This window comes from Paroedura picta, chromosome 7 (genome assembly GCF_049243985.1).
Source record: "Paroedura picta isolate Pp20150507F chromosome 7, Ppicta_v3.0, whole genome shotgun sequence".
NCBI lineage: Eukaryota > Metazoa > Chordata > Lepidosauria > Squamata > Gekkonidae > Paroedura > Paroedura picta.
In genome coordinates, this window is record NC_135375.1 from 57009587 (window position 1) to 57029250 (window position 19664).

Consider the following 19664-nt stretch of genomic DNA (forward strand, 5'->3'; position numbering starts at 1 on the left):
CACAACTCAAGGTAAGATCAAGTATCAAACATCCTGGTTATTTGCAAATTTGAAGCATTACTAAAAATATTTCTACCCATTCTAACTCCTCTGCATTTGTATTACAGTGTTGAGCTGATACTGTCACACGTTACCTTAGCAAAGAGAAAATTGCCTACATTTCTCACAATTACATAATATAGATATTTCCTATAGAAATGGACTATCTTCTATGTGGCATAATGCCTATTTTCACAGAAATGTCAAAGAAGGGGTTCATTCACAACTCATCAGAAATGCAGGTGGAAACTTCACTTAATGCACTACTGAGATTGTCCAGCTGGAATTGCACAGAAGAGTAAAGAATTTAGGGTGCAGAATTTACCACTTTGAATCCACAATTCCCAGGACTCTGTGTTTAGGATTATATTTATAGAAATCCCCCAAGGGTTTTTTCTTCACAAAGAATAGAATCTGATTGGGATCAGATTACTCATCTGCTATTTATTACCCATAGTCTCTGAAGAGTTCTTCCTAGGTGGAAAGAGAAAGCAAGTTTCCTGCAGGCGGTAATTTTTTGATAGACTGATCTCCAGCCACTGGTTCATGGGGTTCTTATGGTGAAGGAAGGGAAAATTAGGATACATTCCAGGGCAAGTTGAAGCATACCACCTCCTGGCAGAATTTAAATATGCAAAGAGTTTCAAAGCACCAGGTTGATTCAAAACTTTGTTGTAACTGTCTTCAGGTTCATGTATTTTCTAGCAAGATAAGATCTATAAAGAACTTTGTACATTTAAAAAGGCCATAGATGTTACTAATAAACATAGCAGTGCATATTCAATAAAACTGAGCAAGCCAAAGATTTAGAAAAATAGTGTGTTGACTTCCTTCTCTACTCTGTCCTAGAGGATCTTCATTCACTGCACCAATTGTTACTTTCTTCCTCCTGACATTTCTTCAAAATTATGATTATACCTTTTCCTGATTTCACCTCTCAAATGAAAAGCAATTAAATATTTATTGAATTCTGCATAACTGTTAATCATCCGTTCCATATTCAAACACTGAAAAAAGAGCTCAGTGAGTAGGAAATAGTCCCCCCCCCATTCCTGTTCATGCTTCAACATCATGCTTCCCTCTGCACACATAATCGGCACAAATTGAGCTCATGAGTTTTGCAACCTGCTTTATGAAAACATCTCTTCACGTAGCTATTGAAGAAATAGAGGCCAGATGTTCCATATTTTGTGAATTTTGCTCAGTGGGGAGGAAAATGCTCTTTCTGAAAAGCCTACGAAAGCTGAAGAGCAATATGGTTTTGGTTTAGAAGTTTGAAATCAGTTGCCCATTTCTCCAATCAACTGAAAGCTTGTTTGAAGAATTGCTGTCAGTTCTCTCTGCTTCACTTTCTTTCCTGCTGTTTCTGTCTCACGAGGGACTGCCTGCAAATGGAGTGCCTGAGGGATCTACACTGAGCTTTCTAAAGCAAACATAACACACACTGTGGCTGGGCTGCAAACTCAATGGCTGCAATACAAAACATGTAACAACAGCTCTTAATGGCATTCAAATCATGCGGGGGTTTTGAGTGTCAGGTGTTTTTCATTTCAAAGTTTGGGAAAGAGATATTCTCCTGTGCCAATTTGGTAATGTTGAACAGCTATATAAACTCCATAGCATTAAGACATGCTGTTAGTGGATTTCATCATGGAACACAAATATCTCATGAGGCAGAGAGGAGTGAATTTCAGACTCCTGCACTGTGGGTAAATTTTTGAAAGGATTTTCTGAGAAAAATTCACACTGAACTTCACAGCAGCATGTGTATTTTTGTTTCTTGGAAATAGCCAGGAAATAGCATGGTAACTGTGGAGTGAATAGCATGTTGGTCGCATCGCAATGTGTCCAAGTCAGCCAACCTCCATTCAAGCCACATTGTCACAGTACTTGTGGTAGTACTCGAATGAGTCCTTCAGTGTGTGGCGACACTGATATGTTTTGTCACCCCATGTTAAATTTTAGCTAAAAATCAATATAAACTTTAAAAACACAGTTGTGGAAATATGTATTATATGTTTTCTATAAGAACTAGTAATCAAGCCCGCTGTAAAAAAAATACAGCGGGCGCTAGGCAAGGGAGCCCCCGGCAGTCGCGCGCAGCACGGCTGGCGGGAGCTCCCTTGGCCGGTGGCCTGACGCGGCGAGAGGCGTTTCGTGCCTCTCACCGCGTCAGGCTGCCGGCAAGGGCGGGGATAGGCCCGGCCGATGGTCTGTCCAGAGGAAGGGGCCAATCAGCACCCTTCCTCATCCCAGACGGAGCCCACCCTAACTCCTCCCCCTAAACCCTTATGGCTTTATTTAGTCCACGGCGCCCGCGGCGCCCGTGGCGCTGCGGGCTGTGTTAAGATAAACCATTGAGTAATTCTCCTGTACAGAGTAATATAAACTCTTATCAGCTTGAGCTGGACCATTTCCCTATCTCTGTTGTCTTCCTATAGACCTTCTTTAATTAATACTCATCTGTCCTTATCATTCTGTAACAGATAGCTGTAGCAACTGAAGGTTGGTTGAGGGTGATTAAACTAGTGCAATCCAGATAAAATGGAATTGATGCTGGAAGGCACAGATTGATAGGTAACTGTCTATTTAGGGTGGGATTACCATTCCCCCAAAATAACAGGTTCACGGTTCTAGAAACAACTTAGCTACTAGGAACCCATAAAGAAGAAGAAGAGTTGGTTCTTATATGCAGCTTTTCTCTACCCAAAGGAGACACAAAGTGGCTTACAGTCACCTTCCCTTTCCTCTCTCCACGACACCCTGTGAGGTGGGTGAGGCTGAGAGAGCCCTGATATCACTGCTCGGTCAGAACAGCTTTAGCAATGTTGTAGCCACCCAGCTGGCTGCATGTAGCAGAGTGGGGAATCGAACCCGGCATGCCAGATTAGAAGGCCGCACTCCTAACCACTACACCAAACTGGCTGCATTAATGACCCCCTATGGCCTGTTATGCACGGCTGCTGAAACGGCGGCATGGAGAATGCGGAGGAGGAAGAAGTGAAGCAAACCGCTTACGCACGGGACGGAACACAATGGTGGCAAAACCCAGAGTATCCGATTATGCACACGACTACTCCGGAGCCAATTCTGGTTGAGCCCTGGTCCCGGGAAGCTCCACTTTCTACTGTATCTCGATAACGTGGCTTTTTCGGCAGCATACGTTCACTCTGCACCTGGTTGCCGCCTGCAGTGTGCATAAATGGTGATTTTAACCACCACCATTCCACCCCGAATGCAGACCTTCCACTCTATGCATAATGGACCTATATAGTGCCATAAGATACTGCTATACATCCCATTTCCTTCTAGGTTACATGACTGCAATGCTCATGACATGAAACTGTCCTTAAAGGTTGTTTGAAAAATGTAGTTGGTTCAAATGCATTTGACCAGATTTTATTGAAAATAAATAAATGGGAGAAAACATATTATAGTTTTGCTGAATGATCCACCGTGGGAACCTATTTATTTCTGAGTTGAGTTCAATGTGCTGAAAATGCTTACCTTTAAAGAACTAAATCAGGGGTGGGCAATCTGGTATGCACTGCAAACCATGGTATACCAAACCATTTTTCTTGGCATGCAGAGCTGGTTATTCACACAAACAGCTAAGGTCAGCTCCTGAGATGCTGAGAACAAATGGGCAGAGCACAACCCACCTTAGAATCTGTTCCGCATACCCTAAAGCAGGGGTAGTCAACCTGTGGTCCTCCAGATGTTCATGAACTACAATTCCCATGAGCTCCTGCCAGTGTTTTCTGGCAGGGGCTCATAGGAATTGTAGTCCATGAACATCTGGAGGACCACAGATTGACTACCCCTGCCCTAAAGGACACTGAAACCCATCCCCACACTCAGTTTCATCACTGAGGGTGAGAAAGATAAAGGAAGCAGGCTGGGCAGAAGCCCTGGGAAGGAAGGAGGGTGGCTATGTTGTGCAGGCACAGTCCTGTGGAGGCGGACCCCAGAGACCCCAGTAGTGGGAATTAGGAAGTGTATGCCCTGTGCATTATGTTTGTGCATGTGCACTAGAAAATGCTCCCTTTGTGATGGCAGTAGGTCACCCATGTTAGACTTCTGTGCCACACCTGATTTCATTGATTTGTAAGTAGAGTGTTTGTGGTGGTGGAGGGAGGCAGAGAGAGAGAGAGACAAGTAGGATCTCTCTGCTGCCCTTGGCATCACAGACTCTGTCCTCTTGTTGGGGCACCAGAGAAAAGAATTGGACATAGGGGCTGTAGGTTGGAGTGGGTCTGTCATTCCACATGGACCAGACTCAAAGAAAGTCAATTTGAGATTGAGTTATCCATCTGGTATCCACAAAGTGCAATCATCCCCCCTCCCCGCTCTTTTGTCTTTAGGTAAAAGTGCATGGAAAGAACAACTGTGCCCCACAACACTCCCCCCTTTCTCTTTTCTTTTTAAAAGAAGGCTTATATAAACCAACCTGTGCTGCATGACATCTTTTCTCTGTACACTTTGGAGTTTTTCTAGTCCCTGGTTCAAAATTAGAGATGCCAACCTGCAGTTGGGCTAAAATGAGGATTCCCTGGAATTACAGCTCATCTCCAGACTGAAGAGATCCGTTCCCCTAAAAAAAGGGATGCTTTGAAGGGTAGTGAGGTCTACATGGTGCTGAGGTCTGCATTTTTAGCACTCCTAATGAAAGATGTGTTGTAAGTATTTGAGCCAGGTAATACAGCACTGCAAGAAAAAAGATACACGTTCAGGGAAAGTTGCTGAAGTTGTGAATACTTGCATTTCTGTCCTTATAGCGAGGAGAAGTAAAGCAGGCATGGTGTTTGAGGAGCTTTTGGGGAAAACATCTGAATATATAAACAGAGCAAAATAGCTGTTGATGTAGCTGAAAGGGAGGTAAAAAAAAAAGGAAGCAGAAAATTTTTACGAATTTCATTGCTGAAGGTAGTGGAGAAACCAGTTGTGACATGTCTTCTTGTATACACATTAAAAAGGTATTAATTGAAGCCAATGTTTATTCCATTGCCTGGCCACCACCCCATCCTATTATATCTATATCTATGTCTATGTCTATGTCTATGTCTATGTCTGTGTGTGTATGTATGTATGTGTATGTGTATGTGTATGCGTATATGTATATATATGTATACATAAACACACATACATACACATATATATAAAATATGTATATTATATTCTTTTTCATATATATATATATATATATATATATATATATATATATATATATATATACACACATACATATAGAATCATAGAATCATAGAATCATAGAGTTGGAAGGGGCCATACAGGCCATCTAGTCCAACCCCCTGCTCAACGCAGGATTAGCCCTAAGCATCCTAAAGCATCCAAGAAAAGTGTGTATCCAACCTTTGCTTGAAGACTGCCAGTGAGGGGGAGCTCACCACCTCCTTAGGCAGCCTATTCCACTGCTGAACTACTCTGACTGAGAAAAACTTTTTCCTGATATCTAGCCTATATCGTTGTACTTGAAGTTTAAACCCATTACTGCGTGTCCTTTCCTCTGCAGCCAGCAGAAACAGCATCCTGCCCTCCTCCAAGTGACAACCTTTCAAATACTTAAAGAGGGCTATCATGTCCCCTCTCAACCTCCTTTTCTCCAGGCTGAACATTCCCAATTCCCTCAACCTATCTTCATAGGGCTTGGTCCCTTGGCCCCAGATCATCTTCGTCGCTCTCCTCTGTACCGTTTCAATTTTATCGATGTCCTTCTTGAAGTGAGGCCTCCAGAACTGCACACAGTACTCCAGGTGTGGTCTGACCAGTGCCGTATACAATGGGACTATGACATCTTGTGATTTTGATGTGATGGCTCTGTTGATACAGCCCAAAATGGCATTTGCCTTTTTTACCGCTGCATCACACTGCCTGCTCATGTTTAGTTTACAATCCACAAGTACCCCAAGGTCTCGTTCACACACAGTGCTACCTAGAAGCGTATCCCCCATCCAGTAGGCATGCTTTTCATTTTTCTGACCCAGATGCAGAACTTTACACTTATCTTTATTAAATTGCATCTTGTTCTCATTTGCCCATTTTTCCATTGTGTTCAGATCTCGTTGAACTCTGTCTCTATCTTCCGGAGTATTTGCCAGACCTCCCAATTTGGTGTCATCTGCAAACTTGATGAGTAGTCCCTCCACCCCCTCATCTAGATCATTAATAAATATGTTAAAAAGTACCGGCCCGAGCACCGAACCCTGAGGTACCCCGCTACTCACCTCTCTCCAGTCTGATGAAACACCATTGACAACAACTCTTTGAGTGCGGTTCTCTAACCAATTCCCTATCCACCTAACGATCTGAAAATCCAGATTGCAGTCCTTCAACTTATCCATCAGAACATCATGGGGAACCTTGTCAAAAGCTTTACTAAAATCCAAGTAAATGACATCAACCAAATTTCCCCGATCCAGCAAACCTGTTACTTGGTCAAAAAAGGAAACTAGGTTGGTCTGGCAGGACCTGTGGGAGACAAATCCATGCTGACTTCCTTGGATCACCAAATTGTCCTCCAGATGTTTGCAGATCGCTCCCTTTAATATCTGCTCCATTATCTTCCCCACAACAGAGGTCAGACTCACTGGTCTGTAGTTTCCCGGGTCATCCTTCCTCCCTTTTTTGAAGATCGGAATAACGTTTGCTCTTTTCCAGTCCTCCGGGACATCTCCAGTCCTTAAAGAGGTTCCGAAGATGATGGACAAGGGCTGTGCAAGTTCTCTGGAAAGTTCTTTGAGTACTCTCGGGTGCATTTCATCTGGACCAGGGGATTTGAACTCATCCAGTGCAGCTAAATGCCTCTCGACCACCTCTCTATCCATGTTAACCTGCCACCCAGACACTATCCTTTGGCTACAGCCATCTCTAGATGTGCCTAAACACTTTGACCTGTGGGAAAAAACAGATGTAAAATAGGCACTAAGCCTTTCTGCTTTCTCTGCATCTTTCGTTAGAGTTTGTCCATCCGCACCCAACAGCGGGCCTATTGCCTCCTTTACTTTACGTTTGCTCTTCACGTAACTGAAAAATCTTTTCTTGTTACAATGGGCTTCCCTGGCCAATCTTAGCTCACTCTCAGCTTTGGCCTTTCTGATGATTGATCTACAGTGCCTAGTAACCTGTAGGTACTCTTCTTTAGAGCTCTGTCCTTCCCTCCATTTCCTGAACATTTTCCTTTTCTTTCTTAGTTCCTCTTGAAGTTCTCTGTTCATCCAAATAGGCTTCTTAGAGCTCCTGCAGTGTTTTCGTATTTCTGGAATAGTCATTGATTGAGCATGCAATAGCTCTTGTTTGAGTAGCGCCCACCCTTCACATGCTCCCTTCCCTTCCAGCATTCTCGTCCATGGTATGACACTCATCATGTCTCTGAGTTTATTAAAGTTTGCCCTACGAAAATCCAACATCCGCGTCTGGCTACAAGCTTCCTTGGCTCCCAATCTCAAAAGGAATTCTATGAGGACATGGTCACTTCCCCCTAGGGTTCCCACCTCCTTCACCTCATCCACCAACTCTTGCCTGTTGGTCAGTATTAAGTCCAGTATGGCTGAACCTCTTGTGGGTTCATCTACCATTTGATAAATGAAATTGTCAGCCAGGCAGGTCAGAAACTTGCATGACTGAGGACGCTTCGCAGAGTTTGTTTCCCAGCACACATCTGGGAAATTGAAGTCACCCATGATGACAAGGTCCTGCCGTTTGGATATTTTCTCAAGCTGCTCACAAAGTGCAGCATCCACATCCTCTCGTTGGTCAGGCGGTCGGTAGCAGACACCAACCACCACACTGTTTGTTTTCCCCTCGCTTATTTTCACCCAGATGCTTTCCACTGTAGATATACTCTCCTTCACTAGAATTTCCTGACAGGTAAGCCCTTTCCTCACATACAGTGCCACTCCTCCACCTCTTCGATCTATTCTGTTTTTTCTGAACAGTTCATATCCATCCACCATTACATTCCAGTCATGAGAATCATTCTACCAAGTTTCTGTGATATTATACTCTAATACATATTATACTCTAATACATATTGTATTCTAATGAAGAAAGCCCAGGCTTCCACATTATTTCAAAGTCTAATGTGTTACCATTGTGTCTATGATTTCATGAAACTGGAAGAAGAAAATCTTTGTGATATGTGGGTCCTAGGTCATGTAAGGCTTTACAAATGATAACTAGAACCTTTAATTAGATCTGGAAGGAAATGTGCAAGTAACCAGTGGAGATTTCTCAAAACATAATACATTATCAAGATCTAAAAATACTTTGTTATATCACATCTGAATACTGCATTGTTCTTCTGCTGCAGAATAACAGTTTCTTCAAAACGCCTGTAGTTATTACTCAATTGACATATTGCATATATTAACAAGTATGGAGGACCACAGTTTGACTACCCCTGGTTTTTGGTTGAGGCCGGGGTCAGCGAATGAGTGCCAGCATTCCCCCCCCCCCCGGACCTAGGTGTAAACTGCACGGGGCTTTTATTCCAACCCCAAATCGATTCAGTCCCTGCCCTCTACACAGAATGCGATTTCCATTTGGATTTGGGACGATTTTAATTTTCCTTCTGCAGCAAGAAGGATTGATCCAGAGTGACCCTACCTTTATTGTGGGATATCTCAGACTGCTGCTAATCCTGAATATATTCAGAAAATCACATTGTTTTGAATCTGGGCTCCCCTCCATGGTAGAGGACCCGTGATTGGCTACAGGTGGTCATGTGACAAGCCTGCCTTAAAGGAGAAGCCCCTAAGTTCTCTCAACTTCTGTCGTCCTTGGATTTTTTTGTGTGCCTTCTTTGTCCCCCCCCCCCCTTCAAGAAAAGAAAAGATTTTTTCCTCCCTCCTCTGACTTCTTGGATCCTCTCCCCCCCTTCAAGTAAACAGAGAAAGAGTCTCCATTTGCCTCCCCCTTCCCTCTTCTGAGCGTCCCTAACTTTCCTGTTTCAATGGGGAGGGGGAGAGAGGAAGACCCGAGTTCAAAGCGATCTGAATTCAACAGGATTGACAATGGAATAAAAAAAGTAAGTGCAGACTCTGCCCTAGTAAGTTAGATCTCCTCCCCACCCTCCCTGCCGCTCTGATAGCAGGGGATAATGTTGGGATTGTTTTTAGTCTTTTAATGGGTATTTTAATGGGGATAAGACTATTGTGACCCGCCATGAACCTACGGGGAGTGGCGGGATATAAATCTGATTAATTAATAATAATAAGTACACTTAAAATAATGTAAAACTGACAATAATAAAAATATCTAAACATTTATTTCAAAATATAAATAGATGGAGTTAGTCAGAGCAATCATGTTATAATTTGGTCAGCGCAACAATGCATTAACCTTTGAGAACCTAAGATCATGCTAAGAACTGGAGAAGTGATTTTGTGTTGGATTGGCTCACTTAGGGCAATATAGAATGCAAGGTAATTGATTGTTTTAAAATATTGCAACGGGAGTTTCATGCTTTATACAGCCCTTTGCATTACTATCATTGCAGGGAGCTGAAGCCTACCTATGCTTTATATCCTCTTATTGTGAATAATTACAGTGAAGGCAAATTGTACAATAATAGGTAAAGAAATTTTAAGACTCACTGATTTATTTGGTCACATATTTCAGTACTTCAATAAAAGAGGATCACACTGATAACCAGAACAAGAAGAAGCAGAAAAACAATTAGTGTAGTGGGGGAAAGCATTTATTCAGTTTGACAATCCTTATGCATTCTTTCTATGCTTCAATAGGGCATGTGTGTATATGTGTATGTATGTGTCTGTCAGCTATGTATGCCAAAGTATTACATGGTGGCTTTACATTTTTTCTCCACTAGATAGCTTACTCATGGGGTGTTTTGAAAGGTTTCAATGTATTCTAATGAATTAGACCTGAGGATTACTCGGGGGGGGGGGTGAAAAATATTTTCTACAACTCCTTCCGGTACCTTACAAAATTCACAAGAAAAATAGCATAGCTTCATGAATCATCACAAATTTCTTGTAAAGTAGTTTCTATATTTTAAATTCTGAATTCAAAATGGCAAGCCTGACACAGGTTTAAAAGAAACGGGAGCAAATGACTCTCCCCCTCCCTCTAATTTCAAATCAGTTGAACAGAAGTCTGGGAAGCCAAATAAAGATATTTATATAAATCAACATATTTATAAATGATTTGGATGAGAGATTAGAAGGGGTACTTATTAAATTTGTAGGCGATACTAAACTGGGAGGGGTAGCAAACACAACAGAAGACAGAATCAGAATACAGGACGATCTTGATAGGCTCGAGAAGTAGGCTAAACTGAATAAAATGAAATTCAATAGGTCAAATATAAAGGGTTAACCCAGATGATATTCACAGAAGAAGAAGAAGAAGAAGAAGAAGAAGAAGAAGAAGAAGAAGAAGAAGAAGAAGAAGAAGATTTGGTTCTTATATGCTGCTTTTCTCTACCTGAAGGAATCTCAAAGCGGCTTACAGTCGCCTTCCCTTTCCTCTCCCCACAACAGAGGTGGGTGAGGCTGAGAGAGCCCTGATATCACTGCTCGATCAGAACAGTTTTATCAGTGCCGTGGTGAGCCCAAGGTCTCCCAGCTGGCTGCATGTGGGGGAGTGCAGAATCGAACCCGGCATGCCAGATTAGAAGTCCGCATTCCTAACCACTATACCAAACTGGCTCTCCACACCAAAATGGACAGGGAAAATGGACAGAATGGAAATAAAAATTCATTTGCCTCTGCTGCTAATCTAATTATAACCCAGTGGGATCAGAAGCTTGATTCAATGTGCATGGACTTGCTGCCTTCATTTATTGCACTGTGAAAGTTTTTAGTATTTTCTACATTCCCTTTCTTGAGATGTAAACTGAGCCTTATATACTACCCATTAATCTGCCTATAACATTGCTATCTACTAGCAGTTCAGACCAAAAAACATATTATAATGTCTGCATATTTGTCTCAGCTATAATTCCCTGTGCCAAAACAGGGGATTATTTGTCCCGACAGAGTGAGGGCCGTCATACACTAAAAGCTTGCCTGTGCAGCCTTCTAGTGGGGCAAAAACGTCTCAGTACCATTTCAAATTGGGGGGAAAACATGGGGCAGAAGACAGGAGCCCTCTTGTGCCATGGTCCCAGTTTGAATTAGGCCCTGAATGAAGTTCTGCTTAGGAGTTTCCTGCTACAATATTACTGCAAGCCAGTATACTGGACTCCTTGCACTGTAATTGTACTTTGGATCTGATTTTTACCTCTTAGGCAACTGGGCTTCCTTAGCAAAATTAGTACAGGGTATCTTATTAAAGAATCATCACAAAACATTATGAAGTTGAAGTTCATGCAGAAAACTTGCTCCCTACCTGATCGATCTTCACTGGGGGTATGCTGCCAATGGGGAGAGAGAACTCTGCCACTCAACTTGTGTGCAGACAATTCACTCCATTCCTGATTGGTGCTCCTTGGGGGTGTGCAACCAACAGGGAGAGAGCACTCTGCCAGGAAGCGCCAGTCAGTTCAAATTACATGCATACAATTCACTCCCTACCTGATTGACCCTCACTGGAGGTGTGCCACCACTAGGGATAAACCACTCTGCCAATCATGGGGCTTATCTGTCCTCTTCTTTCTCTTCCTGCTGCTTGCCGAGTGGAAGTCGAGTGGTGCTGGCCTCTCAAAAAGGCCTTGCTGCTGGTAAGTTGCCCCATCCTCAGCCTCTTCCCACCCTTCATCTCCCTCAGGCAATGGAGGGAAGTCAGCTGCTTCTTTTGCCTCCTGTTCTGGTCTCAAGTTTCAGCTCTCTGCTGAAACAAAGCACAGACAAACTGCCAGGAAGGCAGAAAGAATCAGTATTTCAAAAATAGAATGCCAAAGGACAGACAGAACACCTTCCCATGGTCCTGCAGCTGGCCATTGGAACACTGATTTCCCCCACCCTCCCTCTCCTCAGAGGGGCTGGGGGAATACAGCAGCCATCTCCACCCAGCCTAGCCCTTGGGAGATATTGGGAAGGGGAAGGAGGCAGCCCCCCCCCACAGCCTTACCCGACCAGCATGACCTTTGGGAGATGTTGTAAAGAACCAGCAGAACCCCCCATGGTCTTCCCTATCCAGCTTGACATTTGTTTAATGTGGAGGAGGGGGTAGGAAAGAGACAGCCTTATCTGTCCAGCCTGTCCTTTGGGAGATGTGGTTGGTTGGAAGAAGCTCCCCCCAATTTTCTTGGGTGAGCAGGAAGGAGGCAGCCCATCCCCCATGGCCTTTCCCAAACAGTCTGGTCTTTGGGAGATATGGGAAAGAGGCAGCCTACCCCCTTCCATGACCCTGCTTTGCCTTTCTGAGATGTGGGTGATAGCCAAATGGCCTAACTAGGATTCACTTCTCTGGCACCAATTAATCGCACAGAAAAAAAAAACTTTCTTACATTTTTACTGCAGAAGAAATATAGACATGGGAGTTCCCAGGTCTGCACAAAGAACAATAGGATTACATAGTGTTAAATACCCTGTTCACCCAGGACAGACCAGGATATGGAATTATAGTCAATCCCTAATAACTGTATGATCAATCAGAAGCTTGCAATTGCAATATTTTCTTTACCACCAGGTCATCATGGGGAAGGAAACAGACCCACGCAGCCTTCCCTGCCTGACCCAGCCTTTGGGCAATGTGGGGGACTGGAAGATCAAAGAACACTTCCCCTGTGGGCTTCCAGGCCTGGCCTTTGGAAGATGTGAGAAGCAGAGAGGTGGCAGCCCACCACTCCATGGCCTGCCCAGGTTGGCCTTTGGAAGATGTGGGGTTTTATGGGATGGTAGGGACAGTGGTGACCTGTGTAGACACTGTTGTATGGGGGTGGGGGTAAGAGGGCCAGTGCCCCTTCAAAGCAGCTGTTTTCTCCAGGATAAATGATGCCTTCCTTCTCTCCTCTCTTCCCTCCCCCCCCCCTCTTTCTTTCTCTCTTTCATCTCCCTGAAGGTTTCCAGACCCCTCCCCTGGAAGTTGGCAACCCACCAGGCTGCATATAGAAGAGGAGTCAGGAATGAAACCCAGACCTTGAGATTAGAGTCTGCTACACTTTAACCACTTCACCACACTGGATCTCAAGATCAAGCAGGAAGTTGGGGGGGAGGGCCAGGACCAGAAGATCACAGTGCAGGTGTATGTGCTAGCACCCGTTGCAATCCTGGGTGCAATGGGCTTTGTCTCTAGTGTTGAAATAAAGGTAGGTTAAATCCTCTGATAGTCTCAGGCACTTAGGCATTCTGTGTATTAACTATCATTAACTAATTTTTAATGCATGTCTTTCCTGTGTGTTTGTTAAAGCTGACAGGCCGGGAGACAGTGCTGATTTCAAGTTATAATAGACTAGCCCACCTTTATCTTGATCAAGTCAATCAGGTTCTTATTTAACATATTTTGTTGTGTCTTCCTAACCTTATCCATGCAGTTCTATGCCTGCATGTATTATTGTTATTCAGAACCATTTGAGCTCTTTTCAAGCAGCAAATACAATTAGCAAATTGTTGTAGCATGCCAAAGTCCCATTTGATGTTCCTGATATTATGGCTCTGATATGTCCTGATTGGCCTCATGTGACTTTCAGGGCTATCAGTGTTAACGTTTGCATACTGTCTAAGGATGAATGGTCCTTATCTCAATTAACAGGAATGATTTACAGCACCTGCGTAATCATTGCTTGTTTTCATGGAAGTGAAGCATCTAATGCACATGCTAAGAAGAAAATAGAAGACTGTACTTTTGAACTCAGGTTGACCTACATGGATGTGCTGACACAACATAATTATGACAAACAGCACCATTATAGCATGAGCATAGCTTCCTGTGCAGGACAGTTTTCATACATAACTTTGCAATATCAACTTGGAAAATGCCTTCCCTCAAGTTTTAAGAAAATGTTGTAATAATCTGTCATTAAAATCAATAGGTATTTTATTATTCATTATGCATGTCGTTCCAAAATGAATTCCACTGTGTGCCATAAATTTACTGGCTTGTCACTTAATACAATATGATTTTACAATATTGCTAATGTGCACAAAGCATTCAAATATAGGATATTGGCACATGTATGATTTATAACAAATAAGGCGAGGATGAATTTCAGTTAATTCTTCACATTACTCGACTTAGGTCAGAGGAAAATCAATATGATTCATAATGTATCTGAGACACAGAAGAAATTTTTTTTCCTGAGATGATACTGTTTACACTCACTTTTGAGCACTATAAGTTATAAAAAACAATAACAAGGGAAATGCTATTTTTTTTATCAATAACATGGGGTTTTAGACTCCAAACAAGCAATAGAAAACAATTAATGCTGTGCATCTTCTATATAGTTTTCAGGCCAAGTTGATAGTTTACCTGAATTGGTTTATTCTTCCATGCATGTTTCTTTCCATGGATGTCATAGAAAGGCAAGGAGGTAGCAGAATAGATCCCCCTTCTTCTGGCATTGTGGCAATGTGATTCTTCTAGATCAAGGAAACACAGTGCACCACCTGGAAAGATTCTTATGCTAAATTTATGTCCTGGCGTGCCTTCAGTGCTGCCTTTATTAAATTTAATAATATGTGACTCTGTTTAATTAATGGTTAATACAAGCCACTTAAGAAATATGCCCACGGAAATCCCTGTGTTTTGCCATCCTTTCTGCAAGGACACCTGACTGTCTGATAGTTATACTCAGATGGCAAAATTATTTCACTTTTTACTGCATCTACTGAAAATCTATTTCTCATGCATACACTGTATTCCCCTGACTAGTAATTATAATTTAGGAAGTTCAAGTAGGACCATGTATATCACTTCTACTGCCAAGAGCTCTCTGGTAAATCATTGTTCTTTTGACCTGATACTCTTGACTCATTGCTTGGAAGTCCTGCTGGGTTAGAAGCCAAACACAAAGCTTTCCCCGGTTCTGTGCATCTGTTTTAGACATTTCAATACAATATGTAATGCTTTTCTTCTAACTTAGTAATTCTGTATTTTATAACAAAAATTTTAAAAGGCTGGAGCTTGGATAATGCATAATAACTACATTTAATTCGACATTTCCATCCCTCAGTCAAAATGAAAAATAATTCATGTGTAATAGCTTTCTGGGACCAGAGGCATACTTGCTATTGAAGAAATAGAATAGAATATGCAATATAAAGTTGGCTCAAGCAAATTAAATGACCCATATCTAAAGTCAGAGAAGCTTCCCACAATACAGACACTGATGATTACTTTGAAGTGATCCGACGGCTAGACAAAGTGGCAGACAAAAATGTATAGAATGATGAATCATATAGAAAAAGTCAGAAAGTAATCATTATGGCACGGTAAGAATATATTAACAGAACAATACCAGGCAATGTTATATTCTGAGAGCCATCTTGGTGTAGCAGTTATGAGTGGTATCTTCTAATCTGGCAAGTGGGTTTGATTCTGCACTCCCCCACATGCAGCCAGCTGGGTGACCTTGGGCTTGCCACAGCACTGATGAAGCTGTTCTGACCAAGCAATAATATCAGGACTCTCTCAGCCTCACCTACCTCACAGGGTGTCTATTGTGGGGAAAGGAAGGAGAAGGCAATTGTGAGACGCCTTCTGGTAGAGAAAAGCAGCTTATAAAAACCAACTCTTCTTCTTTGAGCCCACAGAAAAGTATAATTCTCTTTAGAATGGCTCTGTAAATTGTGCTAAAAATCATAATGGATCTAATCCAGGTATGATGGGCAGCATTTTCATGTCACGCCTCAAAGCTTAAGGGACAGGCTGTTCCAAGAACTCTGATTAGCCAACGACAGCTAAGTGTGTTGTGTGCTGATGGAAGTTGATCCCAGTGTGACAGTCACTCCTTTTATTGTCTATAAGGACAGCCTAGATTGGCTCCCAGAGGCATCACTTGTAGAAATAAAAAAATATATTGCACTGGCATCCATGTTCATAAAATGGCATCTGAATCCAAACAAGTTAGAACATGCTGGAAAAAGCAGACCAGGGTGTCACAAGACATGTGTCATATGCTTCCCCTCCCAACACATCTGCATTAATGGGACAGCAACATAGGGAATTACTCATAATTTTCTGTTAGCAATCTTTTACCCCCTATTCTGAAATACATGGGGTCTATCAACATATACAAGCAGGAATTGTCTCATCTTGGGATCAATACTTGTCACAGATGGGAAAACCTCCAGTGACATCATGCTAAGGCACATGCCATAAAAAGCCAGCTTTCTGGCTCATTTGTGTGCTCAGTGATCAGCCCACCTGGGCTGCCCACAGGCTCCAGATGCAACTGTTATGCTGCTGTTCCCCCATCCGATCTGCAACCCTTCTGGAACAGGTAAATATTTCCCAGCACTACCCTGAATGCCTTCATTTCCTCCATTTAATCTCTTAGGAACTTGTATATTTTTTGCTTCTTTGTGAGTTTTGAATGTACCCCAGTATTTTCCCCAAATATATTTCTCTGAGTATAAGCTAAATTGCCATTGCTATTTAAAAAGGGTTCCTCCTGGGAAAAGAAAAGATCCTGCAGTTACTCAGCCTCTTGCTATATAGCCTCTTGCTATATATTTAAACTCCCCATAATTCCCCTTGTGGTATCCGTTTCAGGTAACAGTTGTTCTGATAGAAACCTGCATCAAGAGAAGATCTGTCTGTACTTTAGCTGTAAAGCAAGTACACTGAGATTTTAGTCAGAGAATACAGCCTTGACCAATGTGTTTGAATTCTGCATAGAGTGAAAGCAGTTCTACACAGTCAGGAGAACTGGGGAAGATTTAGCAGACTGATTTGAATAGTGGTGTGAGACTTCTAAATCAGGCCAAAGGAAAGGGGAGAAATCTAGGGAGAAAAGAAGGATCATTGCCCAGTTAAAAAGGGAAAACTAACTCTTTCTCTAGATCAGAGGTTCTCAACCTGGGGGTCAGGACTCTTTGGAGGTCAAATGACCATTTAACAGGGGTCATGGCAGGGCAAGCAGCTTGGCCGGGGGGGGGGGTGCCACCCACACAGCAGCCTTGTAGGGTTGATCAAGATAGAATGTTCATCGGTCTGGAGCAGCGGAGAAGAGTGACATCAGCATGGTGGGACAAAAGGCAGAGCTGAACTCAGAAACCCCGGGGGGGGGGGGGGAAGAGAGAATTTATATACAATCATGAACAATGGATCTCCATGCCATTTGTCAATTTCAATTTAATTTATGTGAAAGAACACTTGCATAATTTTATAGTTGGGGGGTCACCACAACATGAGGAACTGTATTAAAGGATCGCAACATTAGGAAGGTTGAGAACCACTGTTCTAGACTGTTGTGGATATAAACTTGTTTCAGACACCTTACATCACTGGCACCATGTTTTGCCAGCAATAGGGATGAGAATTAGGATGGGTAAATTTAGAATATTGGCAGGTAAGAGGCCAGTTTAGGAGAAGGAAGAGGTGACAACATTTGGTGGCAAAAATTGGCCACAGCTTTATTAATACATAACCATGAATATAGGGTTGGGGCAACAAGGGCATGAGTCTAAAACTAGGCAGTCCACCGACTGCACTATACGCATAACCCGCAGAAGGAGCCCATCAATTACCCTGCTGGGCTACGGGTCTCCTAGAGTTATCCTAATATTAGGGAGATGACCCTTATGGAGGGCCAAAAGGCGCGAACCTCCTTGATTCTCTCCAGAGCCATCTGGTCATGAAACGAGCTCACAAGCCTACCCCATTGGGTCTGCATGTGGCTTGTTACCACCACCCCCTTAAGGAGGCCCCCACTCCACAGGGAGGCCATTCGCACACTGGCTCCATCAAAATAGACTCATACTCTTGTGCACATTCCGCTGTGACAACATAAACATAGAACCCAATTAAAACTGGGAGGGAGGGTGGGTAGCTTGCCCATGCACAGGCAAAAAGGCAGGAAGGGAACCCAGCAGCGTCCTAAACAGACGCTCAAAGCCCCGCCTCCTCAGACGAGTGTGGAAGCCACGCGCAGCCGAAAACACAGGCTGCTGACCAGCCGGGTTGCCTCCTCCTTCCCCCTCCCTCCATGCCACCAAAAGGTGGCAAGGGTGAGTCCGTGGTGCCCATTGTTACTATCTTGTATTTCACCTCTGGCATGCCTCCAGCATTGGCCATTTCTGCACCAGCAGATCTTGGCAGCAGCATATCTTTAGACACACTAGATCCTCATACTTACATCAGATTATCTTGGTATTATGCAGTGTTGGGATTAGTTGCCAATTTAAGGTATTCACAGTCTGACCTTATGATTACTCCCCAAATAGAAGTTCATTTTTCTAAAGGAGAAGCTGTTATCTCTTTCACTTATACGTATGGCTCAGAGCTCTGTGGAGAATCAAATCATCCAAGATAGTTCCACTTCCCCTTCAACAACCCCCTACCTTTAGAAGCTTTCCTATGTTCAGAGAGCTGCAGTTGTAGGCAAGCTTTGGCCTTATTTCTCATTTGTCCATTAAATTTATTTTACAAAAGTATCATCCTTACAGCTTTGTTTTTGATGGATCCCTACACTAGGTTAAGAACAACAGCCTCTAATTTGGAGGTTTAATTCCCCACTCTTCCAGCTGGTGCTATAATGTATTTTGAAGTGCATTTTTGAAAAAAAATTGATATTCCATTGTCAATTTTAAAAGATATTGTTAATTTAGCCATTGATTCACTCATATTCCTACTCTGAATATATATAACTAACTTAATTTGATGATGGTTACTATTAAGCTGCTTTTAAATTATTGTCTATGAAAACTGAATTTAATAGAAGGGAACATATATAATTGAAAACAGGGATCAGGAGAAGAATCCCTAGCAGCCATATTTTACAAACTTTGTGCAAGTTTACAAGAGTGTACCACCAGAGACTAATTAATTAATTGATCAGTTCCTGTTAGCTCAAAGTATATACCACCTGAGGAGGCTGCCTGCTGTGTCTCCCCAAGAGTAATCGTTCTAGCCTTGTCTCCTACAAGTCTGGCTTGTTGGAAGTCATTTATTCTGCCCTATTCAGTCCACCCACTGGCCCAAGTGCAGGGGCTGTGCTGCAGAAATGAAAGGGGGCAGTTTGATTTTACCTCCTCCATTCCCAATTTTTGTAGAAAGGTTTAGAATTTTTTACTGTAATTCTGTTTTAAATTGTTTTATCAAATTTTATAAGTGGCTCTGGGTGTCGTTGCTGGTAGACAAGTGAAGAAAAAGAAATACAAAGAAGGTGAAGGTAATGAACATAGTGACAAACTGGTGAAGAGAAAAGTTCAGAGATAAAGAACCTGCACCAGTCTACAAAAACAGGAAAATACGCAAGGAACAGTAGATAATTCAATGCTTAGAAGTAGCCCTATATAATTTGGCACATTTCAGTTCTTTTCAAAGGTGTTTTTTCTTTGAGCTCTCTGTATTTCCTTTTCCCCACTTATTTTCTTTCTCTCTACAATAGAGAAAAAAATGGAGGAATGATGCTCCCTTCATACATCTACATGGTGATATTTTTATCACAAAAGTCATTACATTTTATATTTAGTGATGATGAGGTTAATATTTCATATCAAGTTACAATTATGAAGCACCTTTTCCTTCAGTCC